Source organism: Misgurnus anguillicaudatus, chromosome 25, assembly GCF_027580225.2.
Source record: "Misgurnus anguillicaudatus chromosome 25, ASM2758022v2, whole genome shotgun sequence".
Taxonomy (NCBI): Eukaryota; Metazoa; Chordata; class Actinopteri; order Cypriniformes; family Cobitidae; genus Misgurnus; species Misgurnus anguillicaudatus.
Genome location: NC_073361.2, coordinates 16,359,257 through 16,378,479, shown reverse-complemented (window position 1 = coordinate 16,378,479; position 19,223 = coordinate 16,359,257). Strand labels below are relative to the sequence as shown.

Genomic DNA, 19,223 nt, shown 5'->3' with positions numbered 1-19,223 from the left:
CGACCGCACAGGTCTTCGTCAGTTCAAACAAAACATTTTGTATGACCTGACGAAGACCTGTGCGGTCGAAAGGTTGTCTTTTAATAAGTACTGAGAGCAGTATTAGCAGTGTGCCGATTTTTGTTCTTTCAGTGTTTGTATTATTATTCATGAACATATCCAATTATATTCCTTGTTCATAGAAAGGGAATGAGATGCTAAATTCTTAAGACATTAAATGACTGCTTCTTATATTAGTACATTGGATATCAATAAGCACTTTAGACTAATTGCAATATAAGTTTCAGGAATGACTATTAAAATTAAATCTCATTTCGCAATCAACGCAGCAAGTGATCAGAGAACTTGCCCATTATGGGTACATTTATAAATTTAAGTTCTTTATTATTGTAATGGTCTTTGGTATCCAATTACATCTTGTACTTTTTACTGCTTCTCCTCTGCAGCTTTTGTTTGAAGTCAGCGCAATATGGTCGCATAGTGAATGTTTGTTTAGTAAAGTCCTGGTTATAGACTGTTTTTTTCGCAGATGCGAGCATAAGCGCCCAATCGAATGCACAGCCTTTTTTTGATAGTTAATTTGATGTATACACGTGCGCTGAGGTTTGATGCCTGCACATGCAACAATTTGCAATACCTTTCGTCCTGTACCAGCATGTGCGACCTACGCATACAATGTACATGGGGTTTCAAAAATTCACAGAGCACTTGCGTGTTCATTCTTGTGAGGCCCTAAATTGTGTCACACACACTGTATGCAGACCCTTGCATATAAAATGGACCATACTTCGGCCTTAAGAGAGCAGGGTCAATACTCTGTTAATACAGGGTTAATAACAAAGGTGACCTGATGGCCAATGTGGGAGGCCTAGCAAAAGTTTTGAAGCATCATTAAGACTAGGGATGCACCGAAAGGAAAATTCTTGGCCGAAGCTGAATAAAATGAAAAACTCAGCTGAAGGCCAAATACCAAACTTTATTTTTTTCTAATGATTTTGCCAATTTTCTCACCATTGCACAACTTACATGTTCAGAATGTACTTTTTACTATATTTATTTCACATTATTTAACAATGACATTTTTTATTTCTGGTTTAATATAAGCGTGTTTGTCATTGTAGGACTTTACTTCAGATGCAAAAGCCACTAAACAGCACATCCGTCAAAAATAAGACGAGACGCACTTAGAGGGTTTTGCATCTGAGCTCTTCATATACTTCTTTCTGAAATGCTAAATAATTTCAGTACTTTTCACTGAGGCCTGTTTAATGTACTACAGCTACTGTGTGTAACGTCAAAGTGTCTTGTGCCCTCAGGAAACAGGTGGGGACAGATGAGGGCAATTCAGAAGGACACAGTTTAATTAATGTTCAACCTGCAAGCTCCAAAATCATGAAATACCACGAGGGTGTTTTGTGACAATAATTGCGCTGAAGATGATGCGGGACGGCAAAATCGAGTCGCGCAAATGGGAGATGAAATAAACAGAGCCAGATTCAATTCCAGATAATCATGTCATTATCAGAATGGTCGACATATCAAAAAGGATGTGAGATTCACTCTACTTCCTGGCAGGTTCAGATCAGCAGTAGAAACAATCTCAATGTCTCTTGAGCATAGCAGGTACTGAGCGTAATTGCAAACGACAGTATTGAACAATAAAATCTTTTGATACTTTTGGGCACTGATGACATTAACCTACAGGCCTGAGCCACATGCTGATAGTAGTATTGGAGATAAAATCTATAGTAATTTAGTTTTCTTGTTTTTGCTGTTTTTATTTGGTTGTTATTATGGAAGAGGTAGATATTATTGGGTACTATATATATAGATCACAGTATTTATTGTTCAACTCTTCTTGTACCTAATAAAAATACCATTTATTTTTATTAGAAAGGCAAATATACATCCAATGCTTAAAAGAATGGAGCATTTTAAATATACAGCAAAGGGGAAATGTTTGTTTGTTTAGAATGGCCCAGTTTGCCCCTGCTGGTAAATAGGTAATTAAGTTTTACCCCATGGCATCTTTCTACATTGACGGCCATTTGAAAAGCTCTGCATACTCTGGAAAAAATTGCATTTTATTATAGTTGGTTTTTTTTTAAAGTGACCAGTTTTTAGAGACTTATAAAAGTGTGATTTGGTTACCTCATTGCATACCCAAGTGCCCACTGGTTAAGCTGTCATTAGTATACGTTCTAAAAAATTCTGGGGTATTGTCAACCCAATGCTGGGTCAAAAAGGGTTAAGTCCAGCTTAAGTCCAGCTGTATATTTGACCCAACAATGGGTTAAAACAAATCAAGCGTTTTAGGTTGAAACAACCCAGCATACGTTAAAGTACAAACCAACAGGCGGCGTTCATCTTCTTTTAACCTTGGGTTGAAAATAACCAAGCATTTTTTTAGAGTGTAAAATTATGCATTTACGTATGTATCTGCACTGTAAAAAATCTTTGCTGCCTTACATTTTTTGTTGAATCAACAAGATTTACAAGTCATTTTAACTTACTATTATTTTTCTTGACTCAGTGGCGGCTCGTGACTGCTCATCCGAGGGGCGCTAATTCAAAATAAGTGTTCGGAGTGTCATGTGTGTGGTTCGTTTATCCAAAATATGTGTTCTGTGCAGCGACAGACCCTGTGTGCATCACGTGTTCTGTCAAAATAAGTGCCTGCTGCACACGCGTCAAACTGTTTATGATGAAAGAGACGCTTACATTCACAAAATACACGCAAGACATTCCTTTAACAGTAAACTTTGATTACGTATGAGATTATGCGAGTATCTGGCAAACGCGAGCGTCTCTTTTATCATAAAACCCTTTACACGCGTCTGCCGCAGGCACTTAATTTGACAAGACACGTGATGCACACAGGATCTTTTAAAGCACAGAACACATAATTGAAAAAAAGAAACCACACACATGACGGGCTACATACATGTTGTGACAAACTTCGAATCGTGCGCCCTCGAAAAAAGAAATCACCGGCCGCCACTGTCTTGAATAGAGATGAGTTGTTATAACTTATAAAATATAGTTGAAAAAAGTCAACATCATTTTATAAGTTTTAGCAACTCATCTCTTGTAAATCTTTGTTGATTCAACAAAAAAATTAAGGCAGCAAAACATTTTTTTACAGTGTGGGTGTATATAAACATATATAAACATATAAAAGTTTTTAATGTATACTCTAAAATGGCTGGGTTATTTTTGACCCATAATGGGTAAATATTGGACAGAACACACTGCTGGGTTAAAAAAGACCCAATGTTGGGTTGGTTTAACCCAAGTGCTGGATTATTATACCCCATGATTGCATAACAACTAGTGTTGTAGTTCTCGAGACCACTTTTTAAAGGTCTTGGTCTCGTCTTGGAATCGACCGCATTTTTACTCTGTCTCGTCTTGGTCTCAGACAAAGAGGACTCGAAATTTTATTTCAAGACTGGTCAAGACCACAACTGATGGCACATCACGATTTTTTTGTATCATTTATTTTATGCAGTTTATTCAGGTTTGGCATATGATGTTGGCATAATTTAAGCATTGTTTAAGTTTCTCCCAATGACAATTTTTCTAATTTTATTACTAAAAACACCTGCATCCCACATAGCAATGTTGTTCCGGCCCAGCTCCGGCCTACACAACCAGTTTTCCTCGGCCCACATACAACGAAGAATGACGGCCCTACAATGGCCCAGTTCTGGATTACAGACAATAGCACATAACTGGCCCAGCCTTGGGCCAGAACAGGCCCTATAAACAAGCCTACGATGGCCCTTGCATAGGCAGCCCTTACTTAGCCCCCAGGAAGCCCTCATGCAGCAAAATCCCCAGAGTTAAATAAACACTGCTGGATGTATATATTGTCCCAATCATACAGGTACATAGTGTTAAAAAGTAACACTGAAGCAGAATTAAAAGCTCTGTTATCTGATTACAATATACACACTAATGTTGTGATCAATATAATAGCATACGTTTTTTGAAGGGTTACGAATCAAAACAACTCACCCATCGCGTAAAACACAAGCAGGATCAGAATCTCGGTCTAGTTAAATGTTGTCGTGAAGCTCTCTCCATCCAGATAATGCAACAACAAACTGATCCTCCCTCGTTTTGTTCCAAACTCTTCTTGGGTCGTTTGGTTGGCCCGTACGCTTACAGGAGCTGACACAACCAGCGGCAGACGGTACAGAGATATATCCATAAGTCCATAAGCAAGCGCATAGTTCCGCATTTGTCCACAACACTGGCTGCGTCCGAAAACTCAAGGCAGTGAGGACTTGCCTCGCTGCCTCATGAGGAAATGACTTCGGCCTCGGAGGCCTGAAGGCCGCTCAGAGAAAGGCTTTCCGACGCACTTCAAAGGCAGCGTGTTTGAAATAAAAACAGAGAGCGCCTTTGTGATAACTAATCACATATTTGAAAACTACAATACTAATTTCTCGCTAGAAATGCAATTAAAATGTGTAAAAAGTGAAAATATACGTTTATTTTCACATAATTTGTGCTCCAGCCGCTTCCTTGGCCGCCATTTTATTTTTTTCGAGCTCGACCAGTGTTGTCATGTGGTTTACGTCAGTAAAGGCGGTGACAAAAGGTCACATGGATATTAACGTAATTGATAGGAGACTGCACTGCCCTGTGTCAATGTTTTGAATGGAAATTTTCTCACGATTTACAAGTAGTTGAAAACATTACAGATATTGATAGTAATCAGCTTGACAAAATATATAACACTGGCCTAGTGGTTTTTGGAGATTTTACTGCAAATATCTTACACATTGCACCTTTAAGTGTCAGTGTTTCAAAATTCTTCAGAATAACAAACTGAAAATGACTTTAGGTTTCAGACAGAGATGGTGAGAGAGAGGATAACAGAGCTTTTAATTCTGCTTCAGTGTTACTTTTTAACACTCTGTAAGATTGTGACAATATATACATCCAGCAGTGTTTATTTAACTCTGGGGATTTTGCTGCATGAGGGCTTCCTGGGGGCTAAGTAAGGGCTGCCTATGCAAGGGCCATCGTAGGCTTGTTTGTAGGGCCTGTTCTGGCCCAAGTCTGGGCCAGTTATGTGCTATTGTCTGTAATCCAGAACTGGGCTATTGTAGGGCCGTCATTCTTCGTTGTGGGCCGAGGAAAACTGGTTGTGTGGGCCGGAGCTGGGCCGGAACAACATTGCTATGTGGGATTGTGTTAAGTGGATGGCAAGCCATGGAAAGACAGTTCAGAATTCAGAAAGTTGATTTCAGCTCTTTAGTGTTATTTGCTTATAGACAAAGACAAATTACCACATATCTGCAATGCCTTTGATTATTCTATCAACTTCTCTGATGGCATACACACACACACACACACACACACACACACACAAACAAGAAGTGCCTAATCATATGCATATTCCACATTTTATTGTGTTTTAATGCAGTGACTTGCTCTGGTCTTGGTCATGACTTGGTCTCGGTTTAGGTGGTCTTGACTACAACACTAATAACAACAACAACCCAACATTGGGTAATTTTTAACCCAGCATTGGGTCAATTTTAACCCAGCATGTGTTTTTTCCAATATTTACCCATTATGGGTCAAAAATAACCGTGCCATTTTTAGAGTGTACTAACAATACACTCATACACACATTTTCTCTATTTGCTTCATTAGCCTTGTATATTTGTATTAAAATATAAAGTAGAATAAACTAATTGTTACTGTAGGTGACAGTGCTTATGGTGGAGTTGTAAATGTCTTCAAAGTTTGTCTCATTTGTAATTAAATAAAAAAACAATTAAAGTTACACGGGCATCCCCTTCCATAATGCAACAACTCACAGCACAAGGGTGCAGAAAGAAAGAAAGAAAGAAAGAAAGAAAGAATAAACAAAAGAAAGAAAGATAAAGACAGAGTGTCCAATGAGTGGGAGTGAGATGTGTTATTCATTAAGGTCTTTTAAAGTCCTATCAGCCCACACAGCTGGAGATGCTGATCATGAACGGTGCCTCACATTTCAAGGTTTAGATTGATTGAACCCCGAGAGTGCTGTTGCATAGATACTACAAAAAACAAAGTACCTTCCTTTCAACAGAACTATGAAAGTCTGTGCTTAAATTATTGTAAATAATATTGTAAAGAGATACGTGAAAGCAAGGACCTTCTGACCTGTTGTGTGTGAAGGTGGCTGTGCTTGTGGGCAATCCGTAAAAGTCGTCGGAAAGCCGTAGGGTGGCTCATTACTGTTTACTCCAGCACATGCGTAGCGATTTGGCCTCAAGGTCTGCTAAAGACATCAAAATTACAAATATACACATGACACTTCTTCTTATGAGTGACAACATCGATTAAAGCATTATTATTTTTTGACATTTTCTGTTGACCTTCACGTGTGCAAAGGAAAATAATGCATGCAAGTCACACTGCCATTAAGGGATTTCCCTGTTTATATAAAAGCTTAAAGAGGAACCTCTAAACAGTAATGAGAGTTTATTGACAGGTGCATTGTGAGTCGCTCTGGCTCATTCAGAGAGACGTTTGGGATTTTTCCAAGCTCGGCTCATCTTTCAATACGTGACATGGTGGATTTACTCTTCTGTTCGCCCGCACCCATCAATAACATTTACAGTGCTTTTGAAGAGTTATCCTGCATTTTGAAGTTAAAGGCTAGACTGTTATTTATAAGCCACTGATGAAAGGATTCAAAAACACAGCATTAATAAAATTGACATCTGTCGAGAGAGAAGAGCAGATATAGTCAAGAAGATGGACTGGAGAGTCAAGACGAAGACTTAACTACAACACAGTCACGGTTTAGAAAGATGCATGTGTGTGTTTGAGAAGAAAGAGACAATGCAAGTGGTTGCGTGAAGGGCTCGGTTAGTCAATGAGGGCTAATAGCTAGCACTTTCAGTCTGATTAGATTTACCCAGAAAGTCATTAGACTAGAAGCCGTGGCTCCAGGGTTGCCTCGCAACCTTTTACAAGAGGACATTAATTATACATGGCGGTCATTTGTCAAATTGATTTTAAAATCTGATGTTTTGTTTGCAATCTTGCCTTTTGATAAGTCTGTTTTTGAAGAGAACTGTGAGTGCATAGAAATGTTCACTAAAAGCATGCATACAGTTATAACCATGATTAATTGAAAACGACTACACTGTAAAATTTGAAAGTATAATCAACTTGGATACACAAGTCATTTCACAATTCTACAACCCCAAATCAGAAAAAGTTGGGACACTGTAGAAATTGTGAGTAAAAAAGGAATAGAATAATTTACTAATCTCATAAACTTATATTTTATTTACAATAGAATAACATATCAAATGTAGAAAGTAAGATCATGCCAAATATTGGCTCATTTTGGATTTCATGAGAGCTACACATTCCAAACAAAGTTGTGACAGGTAGTAATAAGAGGCCGGAAAATATAGAGGTACATATAGGGATCATCTTAAGGACTAATTTGCAACTTATTAGGTCAATTGGCAACATGGTTGGGTATAAAAAAGCCTGTCAGAGTGGCAGTGTCTCTCAGAAGTCAAGATGGGCAGAGAATCACCAATTCCCCCAATGCTGCGGCGAAAAATAGTTTTTTTGCAAAGAAAAATACTTCCAGAAAACATTGTCGGTGAACACAATCCACCGTGTCATTCGCCGTTGCCAGCTAAAACTCTATAGGTCAAAAAAGAAGCCGTATCTAAACATGACCCAGAAGCGCAGGCATTTTCTCTGGGCCAAGGCTCATTTAAAATGGCAAAATGGAAAACTGTTCTGTGAACAGACGAATCAAAATTTGAAGTTCTTTTTGGAAAACTGGGACGCCATTTCATCGGGACTAAAGAGGACAAGGACATCCCAAGTTGTTATTAGCGCTCATTTCAGAAACCTGCATCTCTGATGGTTTGGGGTTGCATGAGTGCGTGTGGCATGGGCAGCTTACACATCTGGAAAGGCACCATCAATGCTGAAAGGTTTATCTATGTTCTAGAACAACATATGCTCCCATTCAGACGTTGTCTCTTTCAGGGAAGACCTTGCATTTTCCAACATGACAATGCCAGACCACATACTGCATCAATTACAATGTCAAGACTGCATAGAAGAAGGATCCGGGTACTGAAATGGCCAGCCTGCAGTCCAGATCTGTCACCCACAGAAAACATTTGGCGCATCATAAAGAGGAAGTTGCGACAAAGAAGACTTAAGACAGTTGAGCAACTAGAAGCCTGTTTAAGACAAGAATGGGACAACATTCCTATTCCTAAACATTGGTCCTCCTCCAGCTGTTCCTTATATGTACATTTAACTTTTCCGGCCTCTACCTGCTACCTGTCCCAACTTTTTTTGGAATGTGTAGCTCTCATGAAATCCAAAATGAGCCAATATTTGGCATGACATTTCAAAATGTCTCACTTTCTACATTTGATATGTTATCTATATTCTATTGTAAATAAAATATAAGTTTATGAGATTAGTAAATTATTCCATTCCTTTTTTACTCACAATTTCTACAGTGTCCCAACTTTTTCTGATTTGGGGTTGTATGTGTGGGCGTGCGCAGGAATTGTGATTGGTTGAGCCTGGTCAAGTTCAAAAAAATAAAATGGCGGCCAGGAAACGTCTGGGGCACAAATTTAGTACAAATAAAGTTTTATTTTTACCCCTTTTGATTGCATATCCAGTGATAAATTATTATTTAATTTTCAAATACGCAACAAATATTTCGAACACAACCGGTAGCTCACCAAGAGCAGGGTTGGATACACCTGGTGGATAGCATAACAGAAATAATTACATTTAATTAAGTTTAGTTTGCCGTGATGACTTTTGCTTCGATATTTTCTGTCCACAGTGGGCACCTGAAAAGTGCAGGGTAATATTTAAAGCAAGCATTCAGTGAAGCGTATCCATGCTACAGTTTAATACAACTTATGAAATAGACTCTGTGGGCCACTTTGACACGCAGTCCTTATTTCTCTGACGTTTATTCGCTGCTTTATGGATCAGTGGTCATTTCTCTTGAAGCCGAAATTTAATGGGATTGGCTTAATTCCCAAGGTCCCTAAAAATGTTTGAGGTTGTACAACTAAAATTTTCAACGGCCAGTCAATAAAGTCTCGGATGATCAACGCTGTGAAGATAAGCCTAGATCTGACACCAGGGCGGCTCTGTGTAGCCATTGCCAATCAACATCAAAAGATTCATTTAAGTTGCAGAAAGCCAAGATTTATCCGGATAAATCAATCAATTCGCTTAAACTTTAGTAATGAGATCATGTTTCTTACTTTAATGGATATTGGAAATTTCAGAGCTATGAGACTCATTTTTAATTCATTCTGACTGCTAAACTTGGATTACCAAGCTATTTGGGATCCAAATATTTCAACAAATATATATCCAATATCCCTCAAATCAAGTTTTATCAGTACCCTTCAATTTTTACTTCTGCCTTATTGGATACATTTTTTGTTCACTGGCACTCTGCCTGAATGAATATAATTCTCTGTTCATCTTAATCTTTATGAAGGAAGCATAAATCTATAATAAATTTATGTTCAAAGTCACTGTCTGCAATGACACACTACTTTTTAGGGTCACCTCCCCTCACTGTTTTTACTCCAAGCGCCATGTGCCCAAATATTCCTAAAGCTCTTTATTAGATCATTCGATTTGGTAAATAATAGAATTAGAGTATTACACTCCGTGACCAATCCTCTTTTCCCAGTCTGTCATAATGACAGGAATTGATCACATACTTAAGAAATATCTGTGCGGTGCATCCTTGTGATGCTGAACAGCAAACTGTCCCACATCAAGGTGCATCAGACTCGATAATGTACAAAGTGGCCAATCGATAAAGCCTGGCAGCTCTTTCTCTTTGCGGTGTCCGTAATGTGATGTGTACTCAATCAATAACCTTGCTTGGTTGACAGACAGGATGCTGTGGCCCAGATCATTTTTCTGGCATGCAGTGTAGTCGATGGCCAACCACAGTGCATCGGGTGAAAGAGGAAATTGCAAAGTTGTCCTGAGTGACAGGAAGGGATAAAAGGAAGTTAGAGACCTAGGGGCAGAACATGTTCATAAAGATGGAGGAATGAGGTGACAAAAACCTGTAGCAAATATGTGCTGCCTACTTCTGTGGGATTTTCCCAGCAAGCAATTTTGCATTTAAAAAACGTCGAAGACAAAATTTGGGCTGTGGACTGTAGCCCACAAACACACTCACCTAAGGGATTATTAGGAACACCTGTTCAATTTCTCATTAATGTAATGGTGTGGGGAATGTTTTCTTGGCATACTTTAGGCCCTTTAGTCCCAATGGGCATCGTTAAAAATGCCCATTGACAATGTCCATCCCTTTATGACCACCATGTACACATCCTCTGATGGCTACTTCCAGCAGGATAATGCACCATGTCACAAAGCTCGAATCATTTCAAATTGGTTTCTTGAACATGACAATGAGTTCACTGTACTAAAATGGCCCTCACAGTCACCAGATCTCAACCCAATAGAGCATCTTTAAGATGTGGTGGAACGGGAGCCTAGTGCCGTGGATGTGCATCCCACAAATCTCCATCAACTGCAAGATGCTATCCTATCAATATGGGCCAACATTTCTAAAGAATGCTTTCAGCACCTTGTTGAATCAATCCCATGTAGAACCTCACCCACTCTGTGCGGGCACCATGTTGAAGACCACTGATCTAAAGAGACAATGTTGTTATTGATTATTTGCAGAGGTCTACCAGAAATTAAGTTTGGGCACGAAAGCCGTTTGTTCATGTCGTTGCCGCTGAAACCGTCTATAAAGTGAAATTCATGATTTTGCATGCATGGTTATATCAAACAAACTAGAGAAGTTTCATGATGTTTTGTTCATGCAGTTTCTGATCAGGTTATTTTAAAACTTGTTTTATCTCAATGGGTGATCTGAGTGGGCTGTGATAAGGACAAATTAGCATTTACAATACAAACACGTAGTGGTTGCTTTTGTTTTCTGTACATAAAGATTTGGATTAAGAAAGTCATTTGTTCCGCTTATTTTCTCAAAGCTACTGTAGATCTGACAAAAGCCCCCCGAGCTTGTAAATGGAGTCAGCAAGATTTATGTTCACATGAGTGGAGGTGGAAGTGGAAATACTTGAATTTATTTGCACACCTCATTCACATTCCGATGACACAAACCGGTCTGAGACGCATCAGCCTTCCTGGGAATATTTTCCAGAGCTCTGCTAATTATTTTCTGTAGTGTCGAGCGACTCTAAGTGAATATCAGAGTGTTTTTTTTTCATCTCAGCTCTTCGTGCTCTTTCTTGCAATGTTGTTGCACCAAAAATTGAAATCCCAAAGGCCATGTATCACATTTATTGATTTATTGGAAGCTGCCGGGTTTATGTTTGTTTTTATAATAGACGAGAGGACTGAAGGCGTTGTAGTTCCTTTAAGGCAATGTTATTAATGGACTGGCTGAAGTGAGAGCATCCAGGCTCTTCAATAGGAACCTGCTTCCGAAAGGATTGTTTATACTCTACAAAGCCACGGAGAAGACATGGCTGCACATCGTAACTTATTTTCTTAACAACTACCACTTTCATTTTGGTTAATCCAGGACACCTTTCAAGGGTTTGTGGAAATAAGGTCCAACCCTTTGGTCTGTGTCACATGACACCAATTTGTATAATTTTGGGTTGACTGCTTGTGTGCGAATTCAACTGTGGCCCCTAAGATGTTCAAAAGATAGGCCCTGTCCCAAATGGCGCACTTCATGTGGACTTTCAGCCTCGTGGCCTTAAATTGTGCATGCTCGCTTAGTCTACGAGTCCGTAGGGTGACCCATCTCTCATTTTTACGCTCCAAAGTGTGCTCATCAGCTCCCTCTTTGCATCTTTGATGCAATCTTCGGCGAAGCCCGCACTGCAGCAGACTTCACACACTTTACCAACCCAGAAGTCCTTGTGAAGGAGCAATCAGACCAATCAGACAACGGAAGGGACGAGTTCACACTGTTGGGCAACTTCTCTTCCTATTTCCGGCGTGACGCTCGAGTCTGTCCCAATACGACTCCGGTGCACCCTCTTGGACTCGCGTCAAAGGCCCCTAAGGTCTGTGCTACATGATGTCATCAAAGTGTGGATTCTGAGGAAGTCCACAAGTCCGGAGTGTGCCATTTGGGACAAAGCCATAGAAGATGGAAGCATGTGATTGATACATGAGCATGAGTGAGGGATTAAAGGTCTACTGTGTAGATTTTTTGCTGCATGTAGCGGTGAGACTGTGAATTGCATCCAATGGCTCAGTCAACAGCTCACCCCTTCCCATAGATATGTACACTAGATGTCCCCTTGGCTACAGCAGTTCATTGGACCGAATGCATCAAATCAATCCGCCATCTTGAAACAGGGGAGCCCTGCATCAGCGTCATTGTAGGCAATGGTGTAACGGAAATAAAATCACCATAAATCGTCATGAATGCGATTTTCTTGGTTTTCTTTTGGTTCGTTTCAGGTTCGAGTACAGAAAAAAATTAAAGTTTTGATATTATGAAAATCTACTTTTTCTAACTCTAATGCATAGTGCTAGTAGCCCTAACATCCATACGGAGCACAAAAGTCCGGCACCGTCCATGGGTTCGAAGTACAGGCGGAAATAGCAGCATTACCTAGCTACTTCCTATGACAAGACCCCTGTTTCAAGAACCCAGAGGCGACATCTAGTGTACATATCTATGACCCATTCCTTTCGAAACGCATAGAGAAGCTATGATTGTCGCCACAGGACAAACATGTTATCGTCTGAGACAACGTAGTGACAAAACGCTCTGTAGAACAGTTTGTCCGTTAAGGGCTACTGTAGAAACATGGCGGCATGAAATGGCAACTTCCATGTAGGAGGACCAACAGTGTATGTAGATAAAAACAGCTCATTCTAAGGTAATAAAAGCAATACAGTTCATTTTGTAAGGTGACTGACAATATAGTTATGTTAACCCAGCCATTTTTACAGTGCAGCTAAATGAATTCCCCAACACTTTTTGTGTACAACCAAACACAGTGCAGATTGCCAATTCTGTAATACGGTTGAGGATTTAACTTGTTTGACCGGGTAGAGGTGATGGGAAATCACACTGTGTCCTAAGAACATTGCGGCTTTACACTTTTTCAGAAAATCCATGCCTGACTGATGGCACATGCTGCTAATAGGTTTTCACTGAGTAGATGTCATTATAAAACTTCCTGAACCACAAGCCCTCTTTCTGTACAAAAAGGAAGAAGCCATTGTGGACTGAGATCAAATGCATTAGCTCGTTTCGAAGCCCATACTTTAGTGTTGAGCGTGATTTATATTATGGTTTAACCATGTGTGCGGTCTGCTTGTAACAGTAGATGGATATGGTAGTTTAAATGAGTGGGCACTTAAGCCTCACCCTTTATGACAGCATAATCAGTTGACATAGTGCCACAGAAGGCACAGCAGAAAGTGCTTTGATTGGTCACGTGAGGTCATTGTAACGTAACAGAAATTTTAATTCAATTAAGTTTCAATATTGACTTTCACTTTCTACACATTCCTAATTGTATTTTGGGGACTCAGCCTCACGTCGTAAACAGCTTTTCCTTTCAGATGATGTCACCAAGCACCCTTTTTAACCCCTCCCCTATCACCACTTGCCATGCAGAGGTCACTTTTCACATTTCAACCAATTAATGGATACAATTATAAATGTTTTATCCTTTTACTCAGGTAAAAAGGTTAGACCGATGAAATGATAACCGAGAGCACTTGCATTAGTGACCTGATGGAAACAATTTCGTCTTGATAGAGATGAAAGAGAAGTTGCTGGCTTTTCTCTAATGTGCCATGGTCAAGTTACGTGCACCCACTAACAATGATTGAAATCCTTCACTCATAATAAAAGTCAATCCAGATCTCATTTATAAAGCTACAAGACCTGCCACAGAGCATTTAACTCATTAGCCCTAATATTACTGGAGATCATTTCTCAACCACCATCAGAATAATAGTCACCTTTCATCGACTGCTATCAAATGAACAGTTCATCCAAATATAAAAATTATCTCATAATTTACTCACCCTCATGTTATTGTACACTGTAAAGAATTATCAACATATATGTTTACGTTACTTTAACTTAACTAATTAAGTTAAACAACTTCAACTTGTTTTTATAAGTTATGTCAGCTTATCACAAGTCAAAACTTAAAATATAGGTTGAATTGACTTAACCAATAGGGTGGACCTTATATTGGGTCAATTATTATTTTCTTTTTTTTTAATGTTCAACTTTCACCCCCTAAATGTGTTAGGATATCAATAACAACACACTGTGCAAAATTTTGAATTGATCCTACAATATCTAAAGGTTGCTCAAAGCCTTTGAATATTTCCGAAATCACATATTTTTGCAAAAACTGTACCATTTAAAAACGCACAAGACACATAAAACTTGCTTCTTGGAGGGTAACTTTGTTCCAGTTATGTCAGTCTCTTCTGATCCAAGTAACCATATAGCGGACTTGCCTTGTGTTGCTTCAGCCATTCTCTCAGTGTATATATTGTGCTTCATTCACATTGAAGCTTTCTTGCTTTGAAAGACATATCACAACAGGAGTTTTCATTGCATGGAGCATGGTCAAATAAGTCTATTGCTGCCATAAGTATATATTATTAAACAATTATACATACTAGCACAAAGTATCACATCAATACGTGAATGTGTTAAACTTCAAAGGTCTTGAGCAACCTCTAAATATTAATTAATATTGAAAACAAATGGCCAATTTTTTTATTTTATTTATTGAAACATATTGGTGGGGTGAGAGCATGACATTTTTAATGTTGAAAAATAAGGCCCACCCTAAAAACAAATTTGTTTTAACTTCATGCTGCGTTGTTTTAGACTTCATTTTTTGAGCGGAACACAAACAAATCATTTTATATTAAAATGCCATCATATCTTAATTAGGGGTCAAAATGACGAAGCGCAAACAAATCACATCCATCACTAAAGCAATCCAAATGACTCCACAATATGTTTCTAAGAGAAAATTAGCTTATTTAGCGATTGATGCACACATGTATCCATCTCAACATACAGATCACTTTAATGATATATCAATGCGCTTTTTGGAGCTTCACCATGTTGAGCCCTTATTTAAGAAGATAACATGATGGCATTTTAATATAAAATGGATTATTGGTGTTCAACTGAAGAAAAGGAAGTCATACACTGTAAAAATGGCTGGGTTATTTTTGGCCCATAATGGGTAAATATTGGACAGAACACATCGCGGGGTAAAAATGACCCAATGCTGGGATATCAATCACCACATGGTTACATAACAACAATCTAACATTTGGTTATTTTTAACCCAGCATGAGGGTCATTTTTAACCCAGCATGTGTTCTGCCCAATATTTACCCATTATGGGTCAAAAATAACCCTGACATTTTTACAGTGTATACATCTGAGATAGGATGAGGGTTAAAGGAATAGTCTACTCATTTTCAATATTAAACTATGTTATTACCTTAACTAAGAAGAGTTGATACATCCCTCTATCATCTGTGTGCGTGCACGTAAGCGCTGGAGCGCGCTGCGACACTTCGATAGCATTTAGCTTAGGCCCATTCATTCAATGGTACCAATCAGAGATAAAGTTAGAAGTGACCAAACACATCAACGTTTTTCCTATTTAAGATGAGTAGTTATACGAGCAAGTTTGGTGGTACAAAATAAAACGTAGCGCTTTTCTAAGCGGATTTAAAAGAGGAACTATATTTTATGGCGTAATAGCACTTTTGGGAGTACTTCGACTCGCCTGAAAAGTCCGCTCCCCTTCTCCCTCTCATAATGGGAGAAGGAGGGTGTTACTGCGCCTAGTCGAAGTACTCCCAAAAGTGCTATTACGCCATAAAATATAGTTCCTCTTTTAAATCCGCTTAGAAAAGCGATACGTTTTATTTTGTACCACCAAACTTGCTCGTATAACTACTCGTCTTAAATAGGAAAAACGTTGATGTGTTTGGTCACTTCTAACTTTATCTCTGATTGGTACCATTGAATGAATGGGGCTAAGCTAAATGCTATCGAAGTGCCGCAGCGCACTCCAGCGCTTACGTGCACGCACACAGATGATAGAGGAATGTATCAACAATTCTTAGTTAAGGTAATAACATAGTTTAATATTGAAAATGAGTAGACTATTCCTTTAAGTTATAAGAGATTTTTCATATTTGGGTTAAATACTCCCTTAAGAATCCTAGAGATTAATCAAACATCTATCAGTTATTGTTCTGCTTAAAATAGGTTAAATTTTATCTGAATCATTTATAAGAGCATTTATAAATACAATTAATTATTCATATTACTTAATCCTTTTTATTATATTACATAACTTGTAATAATTTTTAATGTAGTGTGGAGGATTTAGGTATAGCAAGTGATTGTTGGTTGTACAGAAAAATGATCTCAGAAAACAGATATTGTGCAGATCTGTGCAGTGCACTCCCTTATGCAATAAATCATGGCGCACCACAGGAAATTGAGCATTAGCATGTGGTATTACAACGACCAAGAATCAATACTACATCAAACACTTTACAATCAGAATCAGTTTTATAATTATCCAAAATGAGCCTGAAATCATCGCAGATAATAAGTCTAGAATGACAACTGTAGTCAAGATCTTTGAGTATACTTTGTTCGGAAACTTGCAACACATCTAAAGATGGACATTACAAAGAAATAGACCAGCAACATTAAAGCACTATGTCAGGCCCATATCCATGTGACAAATTACATAACTATATTCTCTCAATTGAACAGCTAACCAGACTATAAATACAAAAAGCAATCATTTAAGAAAAAAGAATGTTCACTGTCTCTAAAAAAAGACATAAAGCAATGATGTGACACAGCTTTGAGAAAGGTGGTTAGTGTGCAATGAGAGATATGTGTGATGGGATTGCTGTTGTCTTCAGACAGCTCTGATTGGAAAAGATCTGCCTGTAAATGGACTTCAGTAAATGAATAAGTGGGTGGATCACACATAAAAGCCCTTCTTGCCCATCCTCACCAAATGCAGGCAGAAAGCACTCTCTTCATTCATGTCCATGTTTGATATTCATACCTTATACTTATTCATTGAGGTCCCCTTCAACACAAGTAATCAAAGGAGATGGGTTGCTATTTTTATCCAATGCTCTCTGTGTTTTTGGCACTATCTACGGTGCACAAACATGAAGTGTCAAAGTTCTTACTGTTTTGAAATGTATTTCAGGGTAAACACGCTGTCAGATATTTCGGTTGTTTTGTTTACAGCAGGTATTAGTCATGTTAAACAGAACTACATTTACTTATAAGAATGTGTTTTACAGACAAAAATGATACAGATAACAAATGCAACACACGCCCCAAACTTAGGCTGAGTTTACACTACACCGATTGTACTGAAAATATAAAATTTCCGATCCGAAAACGATTAAAAATGCTGTATAATGCATGCCAGGCCAGTGGGTAGTGCTGTCACTTAGGTCGCACTCATATTATCCAAACCAATTGATCGATCAGCGCCCGGGCGCTCTGTTGTCATTAGGATGCGATTATTTTGAACAAAGCAGGAAGTAAAGCACTCTCTTAACACTGGAACCCATCGTAATGTTAAGTCTGTGTTTTTTATTTAGTCATTTGGTGCACGATGACAAACAGCCCTCTCACATGCTTATCATATTGATGAGTTGACCTGTCGCGTGTGCAGCATAGACATTCATGTAACCCTGCTGCATAAATAATAAGGTTTTAACGAAGGCAATTGAAGGTGAGTGGTCGCGCAATTTACGTCTCCTTTTGAATCGAGTTTTGGCGCGATTAACGATCACACTGCGCCTTCCGCGCCTGAGCCCAAGTGAACCGTGCTCCGGCCTACCTCTTCAACCTAGTCAGGGTACGATTAACCAATCCGTTCACGAGCGTGGTACAAAGAGACCACACTAGTCAAACAAACCAGGCTTTGGGGGTCAAACGCGCCCGAGCGCAGTTTAATTTAGATAGTGTGAGTACACCCTCACACTACAAAGGGCCCTTAAGAGAAGTGTAGGAGTAGCCTGAGGAAAGACGCCTTTAAACAAACAATATGGCATAATCAGCTGGCAGTTTTGTATGGATGATGAGGCTGCTACTTCAACTTCAATTTTTTAGCATCACAAACACAATCATGTAGTCCGCCATTTTTATGTGTATACATGAAAATGTGCATGCCTGTAAACCGAATGCGAAGCACGCATGCGCTTGACATTTATTGTTTTTACAGATTTGCATTTTTGCGTTTACATGGAAATGATAAAGACATCGGTTTCAAAAACTTGCACTTTGGAACTCGTTTTCAAATGTTTGCATTTTCAGGACCCCAAAACGATGTTGTCGTGTAAACTTACTGCTAAAAAGCTATAAAAAAAGGTTCTCGTTTTCAGTTGAATAAATTGTTATGTAAATGGCCTATTTAAAGGAGCATTTCATAGAAACATTAATCTTAATTGAAAGTGCGTCATATTTGTAGTCGAAATGTAACATGCATTTCAAATTTGGTGCCTATTTGACCGAGAAAAGGGGTGTTTGTAGTGTCACCCCCTCAACAAAGATATTGGACTTCCTTCTTTCAATGATGCAAAATGATGATTTTTACATCACTGAAAGAATGAAGTGCAACACTGAAATCTCTATTTTTCCTGTCTTAACTGAGGAAATGATGCATGACCATTTAAAAACATGACTGGGGTTCTAACTATACAAAGCTTAATGCAAAAGTGTCCCTTTAAGTGACATGTCCACTTTGCATATGCATAAAAAACTATTAACATACAGCTGTGGATAAAAACAAGAGACCACTTCAAGATTATTTTTAGTTTTTCTAAATTTACTATTTATAAATATTTGTTTATAAACAAAAATTATCATTTTTGTTTCCTTCGGTCAACTACTACAACAATTCTGCCAAATTCCTAATACAATTTTTTTATATGCACTCATTTGCAAAAACTGAAAGCGGACAAACAAATAAAAAGATGTAATGTTTTCAGATCTTCAATAGAACACAAGTTTATATTAATTTTTAAACAAAATGCTAAAGTTTTCACATTTTAGGAACAAAATTAAAAAATGAATATTTGATGGAATAACCCTGATTTTAAATCAC

The 19,223-nt window shown here is 38.4% G+C and overlaps 1 protein-coding gene across 1 annotated transcript in view; it reads left to right on the top strand.

The window, feature by feature from the left end:
- The window catches only part of kcnb2b (potassium voltage-gated channel subfamily B member 2b), a 125,818-nt gene that overhangs the window by 102,837 nt on the left and 3,758 nt on the right, over positions 1 to 19,223 (top strand). The window lies entirely within an intron of this gene.